The following is a 6,456-nucleotide window of genomic DNA, read 5'->3' as shown; positions in this document are numbered from 1 at the left end:
GTCTCAGTGTTTGGTCACTATGAACCGAAGTGCCTATAAACATTTTAGTGCCTGTCTTTCTGTGGACCTGTTTTCGTTTTTCTTGTGCAAATACCTCCAAGTGAACTGCTGAGTTTTTTTGGGAAAGAGCATGTTTAACTTTATAAGAAACACTGTGTTTCATCTTTAAACTCTGTTAAGGACATTGGATTTAGTCATCTTTTTCTTTATGGTTTATGCTTGCTTAATACATCTTTTTCTGAGGTCATATAGTTTTTTTCTATATTTTTCTTGAAAGTTTCAAACTTTGGATTTCATGTTTGGGGCTTCCATCTCCTAGAATTGCTTGTCTGTTATATGAGATGAGAATCCATTTCCCCCCTCTTCCTTATCTGGGTCATGGATATTCTCAGCGCCACTATGGACTAGGGCATTGCCCTCTCCCCACCCTGACTTGGAACGCCGTCTCTGTCGTATAGGTTTCCATGTTTCCATACAGATGTACACCTGTTTCCGGGCTCAGTTTTGGGCTGTAGGTTTCTTTTTCCATCTCTATGCCGATATCACATGGTATTAACTGTACTTCATAAGCCGTCCTCCCGTCTCCTAGGTGAGTCATTCCAGTTTGTTCTCCGACATCGACCTGTCTATTTAGGGTCTTTGCTCTTCCATAGACGTTTTAGGATCAGCTCGTCAGGTTCCACACGCGCATGTGCCTCCCCCACACACTCGCACATGCACAGTTGACATTTTGTCGGCATTTACGGCATATTCATAAACCCTTCGGCAAGAGGTTTGCCATCTTTATGACCTGAAGCTTCCCACTTGTGAACACAGTTTATTTTTTCTATTTTTAGAGTTTTATTAAGATCTTTTTAAAAACTTACTTTTTTTCTGTAAAGATATTGCACACCTTTTGTTCGACTTATCTTCAGGGATTTTTTTTTTTTTTTTGGCTATTGCAAATAGAGGTTTTTAAAAATTACATTTTAAAATCATTTATTGCTGATCAGAGGAGCACAGTTGATCTTTGCACACTGGTTGTTTAGCCAGCACTTTCCTGACCACTTTCATTAGCGCTTATCATTTAGCAGTCTTGGTTTTTCTGTATGAATGATGCTGTCATTTGTACAGAATGACAGTTTCACTTCTTTTCAAATCTTTTAAACATTTTTTATTATTCACGATAGAGCATGTGTATGTGAGAGTGAGTGAAAGAGCGAGGTGAACAGCCTCTGTGGGGTCTGGTCATGGCACACTGCCCTCCTCCAGCCCTCCAGCCTGTTGGATTCTGAGCACTCACATGTATGCCTGGTGCTTTTCAGGCTGACCAGTCAGGCCTGGGATTCAAACCGTGGTAGCCATGTGGGATCTGACTTCTCTCCCTCTTGTTTAAAAATAATTAATTATTTAATTTTATTTATTATTATTATTTTAATTTGCCACAGGACACATGCACTCACCAGAGAAGACAGAAAGAGAGAAAGCGAGAAAGCAAGTCACCAGGTTCGAACTAGGACCATGGTCAACCACGTGGAAGTCCAGCGCCTTAATCACCATGCCACCTGTTGGCCCCTGACTTCTCTTTTTTTTTGGAGAGGTTTTTGTTATAGGGCGTGTGCGCTCGCCAGAATGACAGAGAGAGACAGAGAGATAGAAAGCGAGAAATCATCCCCCAGAGGGGATGGCCATGCCGCAATCCCTTCTCCTCCATCCTCCTCTCAGGATCTTGGGCATGTACGCACACGTGCTCGGCTTGAGTTAAAGCGGCCAGGTCTGGGACGTGAACCGTGGTCGACTACATGGGAGTCCAGCGACATAGCCCTTATGCTAACTGCTAGTCCCATCCCCTGACTTCTCTTGAACAGTGTATTATGGCTACACTTGGAGCTAGCCCATGTTTATTTATAACCTTACCAGTTTGTTTGTTCATTATTGTTTATTATTTCTCATTTCATTTTCTGTATTCAATTTTCATCTCCCTGAAGTACATATTTTAGTCCTTTTTCCAGCATGGTATGTAATGATAAAGTCTCTTAGTCTTTCTTTTTTTTTTGGTAACTGCTAGAGGACACATGCACACACCACAGAGAGAAAGTGAATGTGAGACCGAGAACGAGAGAAAAGAAAGAAATGTCCCAAAGGGGACACTGTGACATTCCAATTCCTCTTCCTCCATTTCTTCATCTTGTTGGAATTGTGGGCATATATGTACACAGACATGCTGTCTCTTTCTTTCTTTCTTTCTTTCTTTTTTTTTAAGGAAAACTTGTAAAATTATTTTATTTTCATTGCCAACAAAATTTCCATGGTCTTCAATCAAACCGTGTGTCACTTTCCTTTAGAATGTACTTGTTTCCATTAAAATGATTCCTAAACCACTCTACGTGCTCGACCTTCTGTTTAACACTCAGATATGGGTTTTTGGAAAGGCCACAAGTCACCAGCGCCATGAAGTGATGAATTGCTCCTTGTTTTGGAAATCCTCTAGGTATTTATCCAGAAATACATGTTCATGCAATTCTGAACCATTGGCATCAAAACAGGCTTCATCGTTAATTGGGGACTTCCATAGTTTCCTCTATTTTTTTTAGAGAGGGAGATTTTTGCTATAGGGCTCATGTGCTCACCAGAGAGAGACAGAAAAACAGAAAGTGAGAAACCATCCCCCCACCCCCAGGGAAGATGGCCACGCTGCAATCCCTTCTCCTCCATTCTCCCCTCAGGATTTTGGGCACACACCTACACATGCCTGGAGTGAGTTTCAAGCCACCGAGTCTGGGACTCAAACTGCAGTCTACGCATGGGAGTCCAACAATGTAACCATTATGCCGTCTGTTGGTCCCCAGCTTCCCTGCTTCTGCCCTCTGTGTCATCTCTTCAGATCCATTCTGAAAAGGCAGTTCATTGGCTCTGACCAACTGCATAGCAAATTCCACATCCCAAAGCAAAGGCGATTCTCTGGTTCAGCTGCTGCTTCAGTAACTGCCTTACTGTAAAAAATACTAAGTCTCTTCCTCTCCTAAGACTTTTTCTAAGACCAGTGGTCTTCCCCTGGCCAAGATCACTCTCCAATCCTTCATCCAATGGAATCTGACGCTCTGGTCTTGTACTAACTCCAGCTGTGGCAGATCTGGCAACTTTCATATCTGATATTACAGTTCTGAAGCTGATTTTAGGTCTCTTTCCGTCTATCCTTGCCCTTGCGTCTTTCTCACACTGCCGGAGCTGCCCGAGCAGTTCCGACCTGGTCATCTGCGTGTCGAAAGGGAGAGAATCCGCCCCCCCCCGCCACTAACTCAGGGCTCAGGTGCTCCTTTCTCTTCTTTGGCGCATCTTCTGTAGTTTCGTGGAGCCTGTCAGTGGTAGCCTCCTTGTTTGCAAGTGGTCTTCTGGCTAGGCGGCTTTGTTGTTTGTACATTTATTGGGCTTAGTTCAATTTTCATGCTCTTCATAATATCTAACAAGTCTTTTTTCATATTTTCTTTGACATTGTCTTGGCTCTCTGTACTCTTCTTGGAAATCTCACCAGTTGGAAGAGACTGCTCATCTTTCTTGCTATAGATCACACACTGTTAGTGCCAAAATATCTTTGGAAATTATTATTATTTTGTCCTGTGCCTTGCATGGCCTGGCCATGATGTGTTTTTCAAGCTGTGGAGGCCAGAACTCAAACCACGGTCTGCCAGGTAGGAGTCCAGCTCCCTTAACCACTAGGCTATGGGGCCCGTCCTCTTAATCTTAGTTTGGGCAAAAATAGTTTTTTTTTTCTTTATAACATTTAGCTGGGTGTAGAATTCTAGTTGACTGCTATATTCTTTGAGTGAGTTGGATACATTTTCCCATCTCATTCCCGCATCATTTTTGCTGTTGAGAAGGCTATTGTCAGAATGTATTGGCAATCTGTATTTTTCAGGGGTTGCTGTTCCACTAGGATTGTGATACATACTGGTTTTCCCTGGATGGTCTTGGCTTACAACCATTACCCGTGCAGAGTTATTAATAGTGCTCCTTTCATGTTCAAAAATATTCTAGTTAGAATGATAAGTTATGTGGTCATCCTAATTATACTATTTCTAGGTCTGGTTTCATTTTTTTTTTCTCACCCTTCTGAAGACTCGTGTGTTTCTTATAGCTGACAATGCATCAGTTTAGCACCATGTTTAACTATTTTCTCTCTTTCTTTTTTTTTTTTTTTTTTAAAAATAACTACACTAGAAACCTAGAATTTAGAGTTTATCTTGGGGCAGCCGGTGGTGTGGTGGTTGAGGCACAGTTCAAGTCCCAGATCGGGTGGCTTGAAAAACATACCAGGCAGGTGTGCATGTTGCCCAAAGTCCCAGAAAAAGGGAGAAATGGAGAAGGGATTGTGGCGTGCCCACTTCCCATGTGTGTATGGGATACTTTCTCACTTTCCATCTCTCTCTCTCTGTCTCTCTCCTGTGAACGTATGTACCTATTGGCAAAATTTAAAGAAGCAAAAATAAATAAGTAAAACAAAAATAAAATGTATCTCAAGAAAGTAGTAAATTAATAAACATATCATTAAATTAATATATCCTTTTTCCCCTCAATTTGTCTGGCCTGCTCAGATCCATTAAGACTGATAAGGCTACTATTATAGCATACCAGATCTATGTAATACAAATCATTTCTGTGGCCTCGATTCTGTGACACTTGCTTCAGTCCTTTGCATGTTTGCATTTACTGTGTACTCTACATAAAAGTGTATAAGATGTGGGACCAGCAGTTGGTGTAATGGCTATGTTGCTGAACTCCCATGTAGCCGACTGCAGTTCGAGTCCCGGACCTGGTGGCTTAAACTCATGCTGGGCGCGTGTGCATGTGTGCCCAAAGATCCCAAGAGGAGAGTGGAGGAGAAGGGATTGTGGCGTGGCCATCTCCCCAGGGGATGATTTCTCACTTTCTGTCTCTCTGTCTCTCTCTGTCTTTCTGGCGAGCGCACAAGTCCTATAGCAAAAACCTCTCAAAAAAAAAGAAAAGAAAAAAGAAAAAAAGTGTGTAAGATGTCATTAAAGAATGATGTGCCTGGCACTTAGGTTAATACAAGAATATTATCTAATACCTGAGTGCTCCCTTTGGCTTCTGTTCAGGTATGCCCTGTCCCACTTCCTAAGCAATCACGATTCTGAATTTCTGAATTCTATGTGGTTATTCCATAACTTTTCTGTATAGTTGTTTTTTTCCACACAGATAATATATTTTTAAATAATTTATTATTCAATTTGCCTTCTTTGGAAGGATATACAAATGGAATTGCCATTGTATTTCTTCTGTGATATTTTCCCTTTAGATTTGTATTTTTGAAGTTAATTCATATTGATGAGTATCGCTGTTCGTTTTCACTGCGATATAATATCTCATTGTGTAAATATATCACAATTACTTATAAGCTAACCTCATGGAGGGTCAGCTCCATGGTGTAGTGGTAATGAACTGCTCCAGAGAGGCTGGTTCCCACATGGTGACCATGGTTTGAATACCTGGCCTGGTCAATCTGAAACACACCAGGCAGGTGTGCTAATGTCCCACGTCAGATGGACGGGAGGACTGGAGGAGGGGAATTGTGGGACTAGGCCCCGTGCAGTGAGCTCCTCTCTCTTATGCTTATGTGCATGTACACTCTTTATGAACAGATAAAGCATTTTACTGTACCACAGTACACAACCCTACTTATTATGTATATTTAGGATGCTTTCTTTCTTTCTTCTTTTTTTTTTTTTTTTTTTTTTTAGTAATTTTATACCTATCACTAGGACTTCTGGGTTGTAGAGTATATGAGTATATGAATGTTCAACATTGCTAGTCAGTATCTAGCATTTAGTGATGGTACTAATTTACACTCTCGTTTTCAATATTTGAGTTTTTTTTTTTTTTTTCACTTCACAAACTCACTGACGGGTTTTCAATATTTGAGTTTTTTTTTTTTTTTCACTTCACATACTCACTAACACTTGGTATTGTCAGTGCTTTAATTGTTGCCAAACTGCTAAGTGTGGAATGATATGGTAAGGGGTGTGTGTATGTGTTTCAACTTTTCACTTTGGCATTGTGGTCTTAATTTGCTCTTCCTTTATTCTCAGCTGTGTTGAACATATTATGTTTAATAGACTTTTGTCTTTGCTCTTCAGTGAAATTCCTGTTTTGTTTTTCATCTATTTTCTTATTTCTTATTGATTTATAAGCATTTTTACATGTTTTGGAAGCTTATCCTTTGTAATATGTGTTGCAATGGTCATTTCCACATTCGTGGCTTGTTTTGCCTCATTTTTTATATCTCATGAAAACCAGAAGTTCTTAATTTATCTATTCTCCCCCGTTTTTTTTCAAGGTAAGTGCAGTTTTGTCCCTTATTTAAGAAGTCCCTCTTTACTCTGAGGGCCTTCAATTATTATCCTACAGTGTTCTAATTTTTATTATCGTTTTATATTTCCGATTTGTGTTTCATCTTTCCCA

The 6,456-nt window shown here is 40.4% G+C and overlaps 1 pseudogene; it reads right to left on the bottom strand.

Annotated features, from left to right (window-relative positions):
* Positions 1-2,294: 2,294 nt before the first annotated feature.
* Positions 2,295-3,607, bottom strand: LOC106735476 (28S ribosomal protein S31, mitochondrial pseudogene; annotated as a pseudogene).
* Between the last annotated feature and the right edge of the window lie 2,849 nt (positions 3,608-6,456).

This window comes from Tupaia chinensis, unplaced genomic scaffold (genome assembly GCF_000334495.1).
Source record: "Tupaia chinensis unplaced genomic scaffold, TupChi_1.0 Scaffold000407_1, whole genome shotgun sequence".
NCBI lineage: Eukaryota > Metazoa > Chordata > Mammalia > Scandentia > Tupaiidae > Tupaia > Tupaia belangeri.
Note: the sequence above shows the minus strand (reverse complement) of the source record. Positions and strands in the feature narration are given on the sequence as shown.